Below are 10,664 nucleotides of genomic sequence, written 5' to 3' on the forward strand. Positions count from 1 at the left end.
GTTTTAAAAGATTTTACTGAAACTGAACTTGATTTACGACGAAAATGATTTCTGTACTATTTTGGAATGTACTGCAGTTGTTGTAGCGTTATGACGTGGCTTTCGTGTTTTCTTACTAATCAGCTTTCATTTACTTTTATTACTTACTAATTTGGCATACTCACATTAATCCCTGCACCTTGTGTGCAGATTCAGGTATTTCTAAACCCGGTAGCGGGTGTTGATTGCTTAGTGGCAAAGTCATCGGAGTTAGCAAGGTAGTTGTCCAACGTTCACAGCTCTACTCTTCTCCCTCTTGTCTTTCTTAGATTATTTTTAGTATATTTTCACACACTTCGTTGTATTCAGACCTTAGCAGATGCTCGTGACTTGTGACACCCCGATGTTGGGTTTATGTATTATTTCTGCACTGTTCATTTAGAATTACATTATGAAACATCTAATTAATTTAAAGCTTAAAAATGATTGTTATTGATAAATAATTAATTCGGGAGTTGTGTCGGCTGGCCTAGTTTCACGATAGGCGTCATCACGACCAGGTCGATTTTAGGGTCGTGACAAATTTGTGAATATTTTCACATACATAATTTAGCAGACAATGATAATTCTGTTCTTTTCATATTTATTGTTTCCAAAATTTATGATTTAGATACTGTTGGCAACCTGATTATTTATCTAGTATGTGAGAAAGCTTTTTCAAAAACTTCAGCTTATATAGTGCTGAAATTTTACAAATGAACTAAATAACTTCAACATCTTCTGCTGAAGTTTTTGAAAAAGATTTATGACAAAACTAATGAATCCAGGACAAAAAAACTTCAGCTTTTAGTGCTGATGTTTTTACAAATGAACTAAATAACTTCAGCATCTTCTACTAAAGTTTTTGAAAAAGCTTATCCAGGACAAAAAAACTTCAGCTTATTTAGTGCTGAAGTTTTTATAAATGAACTAAATAATTTCAGCATCTTCTGTTGAAGTTTTTGAAAAAGCATAATGACAACTAATGAATGTAGGACAAAAAAAACTTCAGCTTATTTAGTGCTTACAAACAAAACACTTCAACAAATAGAGAACAAAACATCAGCTACTATGCTTAAGTTCACCAATTACAAACAAAAACTTTAGCAAATAGAGAAAAAAACTTCTGCTACAATGCTTAAGTTTAGCAATTACAAACAAAAACTTCAGAACACTTTGGTTCAGCACACTTGCTACTTCAGGCCCGTCTACTAGGATGCTGAAGTTTTGCGTGATTGCCTTTGCTACTTCAGCCACGTATGCTGAAGTTACGCGAAAAAGTGGGCACGCTTGCAATTTTTTTTCAAAGCGGTCACAAGTTAAAACATGACCCAAAAAGCGGTATAGATGCAAATGTGCCTTTCTTCCACCACCTAAAACCTGTATTGTTGTCCTTTGGTTCCTCGCTCCTTTTATAATTTTCATTTTATCCTTTTCCCCCCAAAGTATTATAAGATTGTTCCTTAATTCGTTTAATATTTTTTATTTCTATTTCTATTCTAATTTTTATTTATAATCTAACACTACTATCGTACATGATAGTATAGCTATACGAAATTTGATTTAGTTTCAATAATATCAAATTTGAAATAATTTCACTACTCTTACAAGATAATTGGACCTAGGTCTGACATTCCTGTCATGACCCTAACCCCGAACCCGATCGTGATGGCGCCTCTCTTGAAGACAAGGCCAGCCAGTTCAACCCAACTCAACTTTTAAAGCAGTTAATCAACAGAAAAATGGTCTAAACATGATTTAAGCAATACTAAATAGCGGAAATATTAATAACAATGCGGAACGTCCAACCCGACACAGCCCTAACCGGGGTATCACAAGTCACGAGCATCTCTAAACCATAATACTAGTCTGCTAAATTCATAAACTACTACAAGTGTTTGAAAGGAAATAGAAATGATAGAGAAGTAGAGACACGGGGCTGCGAACGTCAACAGCTACCTCGTAGTCTCTGAAAAATTGCTTGGAACTAGAGGAATCAGCACTCAGCAGCGGTACCAGCTACGCCTGAATCTGTACACAGGGGGCAGGGAGAAAAGTGAGTACTCCAACTCAGTGAGTAACAAATGTAAATAACGCCTGAAAGTAAGAAAACACGTAAAACACAAGGCATTCTATACTGAAGCAGTAAAAATCACTTAAAACAGTAAAACAGTGAAGAGTCAAGTAAAATCCCTTTTCAACAAGTAAAACAAGTAATTGACAGGTAAGTAAACAAATAGAAGTTCACCCCTCGGACATAGTGTCAACGAATCCGCCCCTCGGGCTCAATCTCAGAACAACATCAGCCCCTCGGCTCAATCTCACATCACAATGGGTACCCGCGCTCACTAGGGGTGTATAGACTATGGGAGGGGGCCCTTACGGACCAAGCACAATATCAAGCCATCTCGTGGCATCAAATCTAGGCACTCGGCCTCATATCAATCAAGCCACCTCGTGGCATATTTATGTATCTCATGCTCTCGGCCTCATATCAGTATCAATGTATCCTTACAACTAGGCCCTTGGCCTTACTCGGTCCAAAAATCATCACAAGCCCCTCGAGCAATAGTAAAACAGTATTTCTCAGCCCAAAACATCATTTAAAAATATCATTTAAGTCTCAAAACTGAGTAAAGATGGTTGAGTAGTAAAACAGTGTAAAATAACATGACTGAGTTCAAGTAACAAGTCAAAACAGTGAGGAAATAGTAATACAAATCCCCGGAGGGTTCAAATAGTTGGCACAAAGCCCAAATATGGCAATCAGCCCAAATCATGATGATAGCAAATAAGTTTCAGTCATATATGCGATAAAATCATCAATCGGGATGGACCAAGTCACAATCCCCAATAGTGCACGACCCCACGCTCATCATTGAGCCTGTGTCTCACCTCAATATAGCACTACGATGTGCAAATCCAGAGTTTCAAACCCTCAGAACATCATTTACAATCATTACTCACCTCAAACCGGTAAAATCTCTAGCTCGTGACACATTTGCCCTTCAAATCGGCCTCCACGTGCGTCGAATCTATTCAAAATCAGAACGTGGACGTAAAAATATGCTAAGGGAACAAAGCCCAAGCGAAAACAATTAAAATATGACACAATTCTCGAAATTAACAAAACCCGAGCCCTGGTCCCACGTCTCGGAATCGGGTAAAATTTACATTTTTAGAATCCTCATACCCTCACGAGTCTAACCATACCAAAATTATCCAATTCCGGTACCATTTGGTCCTTCAAATCATCATTTTATATTTTTGGAAGATTCCACAAATTTTCTTCCCAAATTCCATCCCAAATCACGAATTAAATGATGAATTCAATGATAGATTCATGTACTCTAGCCAAATCTGAGTTAGAATCACTTACCCCGATGAATTTCTTGAAAAACCTTTGAAATATTGCCAAAATCCGAGCCCTCTAGGTCAAAATATTAAATAAAATCTAAAACCTTGTATTTTTAGAGTACTCCACGGATTTCCACCTCTGCGCACCGCACAAAAATCACAAAAACCTGCGGCCGCATAGGTTTTCATCTACAGTGATAGGCTTTAGTATTTTGGCCATAACTTTCTCTAAACATGTACAAATTGCAATATATTTACCTTTAAGGAAACTATACATGAAGGACTACAACTTTCGTTTTTGAATCATCCCAAAATTCCTTATAGATCAAAAGATATGAGCTTCCGAAGTAGGACCAGTGAAATGTTCCCCACCGCGGCCGCACTGCATTTTGTGCGGTCCGCACAGCAACTACCGCGGACGCACTTCATTTTGTGCGGACCGTGATGGTGGGTTCCGAGGCCTGCAACCCTTCTCGACCTGCTACAGCTATGATTTTCAGCCTAAAACATCCTTGAACCTACCCGGAACCCCCGGAACTTCAAACCAATTGTACCAACACATCCCATGACATCGTTCAAACTTGTTCAAAACTTCGAAACGCTCACAACAACATTAAATCACCAATTTAACATAGGATTCAAGCCTAAGAATTCCAACAACTCTTAAATTATTCTTTCGATCAAAAAGTCTAGCAAATCTCGTTCGAATGACCTGAAATTCTGCACACACGTCCCAAATGACACAACGAAACTACTGCAACTCTCGGAATTCCATTCCAACCCCTATATCAAAATATCGCCTATCAACCGGAAATCGCCAAAATATCAACTTCGCCAATTTAAGCCTAAATCTTCTCTACAACTCCAAAACCCATTTTGATCGCGCTCCTAAGTCTCAAATCACCTCCCAAAGCTAACCGAACCATCAGAACTCACTTACGAGCCTTCTAACACATATGTCAACATACGGTTGACTGTTCCAGCTTAAGCCTTCTTAAAAGTGACTAAGTGTCTCAAACTTCACAAAACTCATTCTGTACTCGATCCGACCAACCCGATACTACAAAAACAGGGATAACGAAGCATAAAGAAGCTGAAATGGGGGAAATGAAGTGGTAACTCTTGAGATGACTGGCTGGGTTGTCACATCCTCCCTAGCTTAAACAAATGTCCGTCCTTGAAAGAGTCAAGAAACATACCTGAAGCCTCAAATAGGTGAGGATATCTACTCCGCATCTCCCGCTCGGTCTCCCAGATAGCCTCCTCCACGGGCTGACCTCTCCACTGCACTTTTACTGAAGCTATATTCTTTGACCTCAACTTCCGAACCTAACGACCCAAAATAGCTACTGGCTCCACATCATAGGTCAGATCATCATCTAACTGAACCGTGCTAAAATCCAAAACATGAGACGGATCCCCAATATACTTCCAAAGCATAGAAATATGAAATACCGGATGCACACTCGACAAGCTGGGTGGCAAAGCAAGCTCATAAGCCACCTCCCCAATCCTCCTAAGCACCTCAAAAGGTCCAATGAACCGAGGACTCAATTTCCCTTTCTTCCCAAATCTCATAACACCCTTCATGGGTGAAACCTTCAATAGAAGCTTCTCGCCAACCATGTAAGACACATCTCGAACCTTCCTATCAGCATAACTCTTTTGCCTCGACTGCACTGTACAAAGCCTCTCCTGAATCACCTTCACTTTCTCCAAGGCATCCTGCACCAAATCAGTCCCCAATAGCCTAGCCTCACCGGGCTCAAACCAACCAACTGGAGATCTACACCGCCTCCCATACAAAGCCTCATATGGAGCCATTTGAATACTCGACTGGTAGCTGTTGTTATAAGCAAACTCTGCAAGCGGTAGAAACTCATCCCATGATCCTCCGAAATCAATGACACATGCACGCAACATGTCCTCCAATATCTGAATAGTACACTCGGACTGCCCGTCCGTCTGAGGATGAAAAGTTGTGCTCAACTCTACCTAAGTACCCAACTCTCTCTGCACGGCCCTCCAAAATTGCGAAATAAACTGAGTACCTATATCTGAAATGATGGAAACTGGGACACCATACAAGCGAACAATCTCTCGCATATAGATCCCTGCCAACCGCTGTGAAGAATAGGTAGTACAAACAGGAATGAAGTGTGTGGACTTGGTCAGCCGATCCACAATCACCCAAATAGCATCGAACTTCCTCAAAATCCGTGGAAGTCCAACAACAAAGTCCATAGTGATTCTCTCCCACTTCCACTCAAGAATATCCATCTACTGTAGCAAGCCACCCGGTCTCTGATGCTCATATTTCACTTGCTGACAATTAAGACACCGAGCTACAAATCCCACAATATCTTTCTTAATTCTTCTCCACCAATAGTGCTGCCTCAAATCCTGATACATCTTCGCAGCACCCGAATGAATGGAATACCGCGAACTATGGGCCTCCTCCAGAATCAACTCCTGAAGCCCATCCACATTGGGCACGCAAATCCGGCCCTGCATGCTCAACACCCCATCATCGTTGATGGTCACATCTCTGGCGTCATCATGCTGAACTCTGTCCTTAAGGACTAGCAAATGCGGATCATTGTACTGGTACTCTCTGATACGATCATATAAGGAAGACCGAGATACCACACAAGCCAATACCTGACTGGGCTCCGAAATGTCTAATCACACAAACCGATTGGCCAAGGCCTGAACATCAACTGCAAGAGGTCTCTCCCCAGCTGGGATATATGCCAAACTCCCCATACTCACTGCCTTTCGGCTCAAAGCATCGGCCACCGCATTGGCCTTTCCCAGATGGTACAATATAGTGATATCATAATTCTTAAGCAACTCCAACCATCTCTGCTGCCTCAAATTAAGATCCTTTTGCTTGAACAAATGCTGAAGACTGCGATGATCAATGAACACCTCACAAGATACACCATACAAGTAATTCCTCCAATTCTTCAATGCGTGAACTATGGCAGCCAACTCCAAATCATGAACGGGGTAGTTCTTCTCATGGGACTTCAACTGACGAGAATCATAAGCTATAACTCTACCCTCCTGCATCAATATACAACCAATCCCAACTCTCGAAGCATCACAATACATGGTATATGAACCTGAAGCTGATGGTAAAACCAACACTGGAATTGTGGTCAAAGCTGTCTTGAGCTTCTGAAAGCTCTCCTCACACCTGTCCGACCATACAAATGTAGCACCCTTCTGAGTCAACTTGGTCAAAGGCGATGCGATAGAGGAGAATCCCTGAACAAACCATCGATAATAGCCTGCCAAACCAAGAAAATTGCTAATCTGTGTGGCTGAGGACGGTCTGGGCCAACTCTGAACCACCTCTATCTTCTTCGGATCAACTTGAATTCCCTCATTGGACACCACGTGCCCCAAGAAAGCTACTGAACCAAGCCAAAACTCACACTTGGAGAATTTTGCATAAAGTTTCTCCTTCCTCAATCTCTGCAATACAACTCTCAAATGCTCTGCATGCTCCCCTTGACTATGCGAATACACCAGAATATCATCAATGAAGACAATGACGAATGAATCCAGATAAGGCCAGAACACGCTATTCATCAAATGCATGAACGCTGTTGGGGCGTTGGTCAGCCCAAAAGACATCACCAAGAACTCATAATGACTATATCGGGTCCTGAAGGTCGTCTTATGAATATTCGAGTCCCTGATCTTTAACTGGTGATAACTTGAACGGAGATCAATCTTGGAGAACACCCTCGCTCCCTAAAGCTGGTCAAATAAATCATCAATGTGAGGCATAGGATATTTGATCTTAATTGTTACCTTGTTCAATTGCCTATAATCAATGCACATTCTCATTGTGTCATCCTTCTTCTTCACAAACAGAACTGGCACACCACAAGGTGACACACTAGGCCGAATAAACCTCTTATCTAGGAGCTCCTAAAGTTGCTCCTTCAATTCCTTCAACTCCGCTGATGCCATACGATACGGCGGAATAGAAATGGGCTGAGTGCCCAGCACCAGGTCAATACCAAAATCAATATCCCTGTTTGGTGGCATGCCCGGTAGGACTGCAGGAAACACATCGGGAAAATCCCTCACAACTAGAACAGAATCAATATTGGGAGTCTCAGTTCCGACAACACTAAAGCCAAAGACTGACCCCTCTGCTGGGATGAACTAACAACACGACGAGGACACTGCCTCCACATGTGGCCCATCTCGCCATACTCATAACAACACCCAGATGCTGGAAAATGGGACTGAAGGGAACCCCTCGTACCGGAGTGACTAGCTGATGCACTCGGCCTAGAAGAACCCTGAACTAATGGGGCATGAGATGAACTCTGATCTAGAAGGGCGCTGAGTGAAGACTGGCCCTACTGAGATCCATGATAACCATGACCTGAAGATGCCCCCCGATAACTTGGGCGAGCTGACTAAGTAGGCCTGAGTGAATGACCTCTGCTGTGCTGGAGCTGGCCCCTCGAAGGAGCACCGCTATAGCTGCCAAATCCTCAAGGCCTTTTGGCCTCCCTCTCCTCTTGCTGCTGACTGCGAACAGTCTCAATCTCATGGTAGATATCAACAACCTCCTCGATGGTAGCACCAGTCACCCTCTCTCTGGTCATAAGAATACGGAGGTGGTAAGTAAGACCATCAACAAATCTCCTGATCCTCTCTCGATTTGTCGGAACCATCCAGATGTCATGACGAGCCAACTCAAAAAACCTCAACTCATACTGTGACACCATCATATCCCCCTGTCGCAACCACTCAAACTGTCTACGTAGCTCCTCTCTGCGGGACTGCGGCACATACTTCTCCAAGAAGAGAATGGAGAACTGATGCCAAGTAAGGGGCACAGCACCAACAGGCTTACACCTCTCAAAATCCTCCCACCAAGTAAATGTAGCTCCTGAAAACTGATAGGTGGTAAAAGTGACCACGCTGGTCTCCAGAATACCGGCAGTACGAAGCATCCTCTGACACTTATGCAAAAAGCCCTGGCATCCTCGCCCTCTATGCTACTGAATGTCGGAGACTGTAATCTACCAAACCTATCCAATATATGTTGCTCATCCTCCGACATGATAGGAACCACATAGTCCTGAGCAGCTGTGACCGGCTAGGCTGGATGTGCCCCCAGCATCTGAAGTCCTTGCACTACCTGCTCAGGTGTACGAGCGGTAGGAGTCTGAGTGCCTCCCCAGGCCTGTGAAATAGTTACGGTTGTAGTGGTTGAAACCGCCTAAGCCAGGCTAGTGCAAACTAATAAGATCTGTGCCAAGGCCTCCTAAAGACCTGGAATCACGATGGGCACAGCTGGTGCCTGAACTGGTGCTGCTGGAGCATCCATAGCTGGAGTCTGATCCTGAGATGGGGCAGCTGGTAGATCAACAGGTGTTGCCCTCGCTGATCTGCCTCTACCACGACCACGACCGCATTCTCGGCCTCTGGTGGTCTCAACTGGTGGCACTGGTGGTCATCCACCCCGCCCGGTAGCGCGTGTCCTTACCATCTGTGAGAGAATGGAATAACAGAAGTTTAGTACTCGGATCAACAAGTTAGAGTGACAAGAATTTCAAGAATCTGAGGTTTTCCTAAAGGTTCTGCAGCCTCTAGAGGATAAATACAGACGTCTCCATACCGATCTGCGAGACTCTACTAAACCTGCTCATGACTCGTGAGAACTATGTAACCTAGGCTCTGATACCAACTTGTCACGACCCTAACCCCGAACCCGATCGTGATGACGCCTCTCGTGAAGACAAGGCCAGCCAGTTCAACCCAACTCAACGTTTAAAGCAGTTAATCAACATAAAAATAGTCTAAACATGATTTAACAATACTAAATAGCGGAAATATTGATAACAATGCGGAACGTCCAACCCGACACAGCCCTAACCGGGGTATCACAAGTCACGAGCATCTCTAAACCATAATACTAGTCTGCTAAAGTCATAAACTATTACAAGTGTTTGAAAGGAAACATAAATGATAGAGAAGTAGAGACACGAGGCTGCGGACGTCAACAAATACCTCACAGTCTCCGAAAAACTGCCTGGAACTGGAGGAATCTGCACTTTGGAGCGATACCAGCTACGCCTGAATCTGCACACAGGGGGCAGGGAGTAAAGTGAGTACTCCAACTCAGTGAGTAAGAAATGTAAATAACGACTGAAAGTAAGAAAACACGTAAAACAAAAGGCATTCTATACTGAAGCAGTAAAAATCACTTAAAACAGTAAAACAGTGAAGAGTCAAGTAAACTCCCTTTTTAACAAGTAAAACAAGTAATTGACAGGTAAGTAAATAAATAGAAGTTCACCCCTCGGGCACAGTATCAACGAATCTGTCCCTCAGGCAACATCTCAGAAGACTACCAGCCCCTTGGGCTCAATCTTAGAACAATATCAGCCCCTCGGGCTCAATCTCATATCACAATGGGTACCCGCACTCATTGGGGGTGTACAGACTCCGGGAAGGGCCCCTTACGGCCTAACCGCAATATCAAGTCATCTTGTGGCATCAAATCTAGTCCCTCGGCCTCATATCAATCAAGCCATCTCGTGGCATATTTATGTATCTCAGGCTCTCGACCTCATATCAGTATCAATGTATCCTTACAACTTGGACCTCAGCCTTACTCAGTCCAAAAATCATCACAAGCCCCTCGGGCAATAGTAAAATGGTATTTCTCAGCCCAAAATATCATTTAAGTGTCAAAACTGAGTAAAGATGGCTGAGTAGTAAAACAATGGAAAATAACATGACTGAGTTCAAGTAATAAGTCAAAAACAGTGAGGAAATAGTAATAAAAATTCCCGAAGGGTTCAAATAGTTAGCACAAAGCCCAAATATGGCAATCAGCCCAAATCATGATGATAGCAGATAAGTTACAGTCAATTACGCGGTAAAATCATCAATCGGGACGGACCAAGTCACAATCCCCAATAGTGCACGACCCAACGCTCGTTATCGAGCGTGTGTCTCACCTCAATATGGCACTACGATGTACAAATCCTGGGTTTCAATCCCTCAGAGCATCATTTAGAATCATTACTCACCTCGAACCGGCTAAATCTCTAGCTCGCAATGTCTTTGCCCCTCAAATCGGCCTCCACGCGCGTCAAATCTATCCAAAATCAGAACGTGGACGTAAAAATATGCTAAGGGAACAAAGCCCAAGCGAAAACAATCAAAATATGACACAATTCTCGAAATTACCAAAACCTGAGCCCTGGGCCCACATCTCGAAATCGGGTAAAATTTACATTTTC

The sequence above is a fragment of the Nicotiana sylvestris genome, chromosome 8 (assembly GCF_000393655.2).
Source record: "Nicotiana sylvestris chromosome 8, ASM39365v2, whole genome shotgun sequence".
Classification (NCBI taxonomy): Eukaryota; Viridiplantae; Streptophyta; class Magnoliopsida; order Solanales; family Solanaceae; genus Nicotiana; species Nicotiana sylvestris.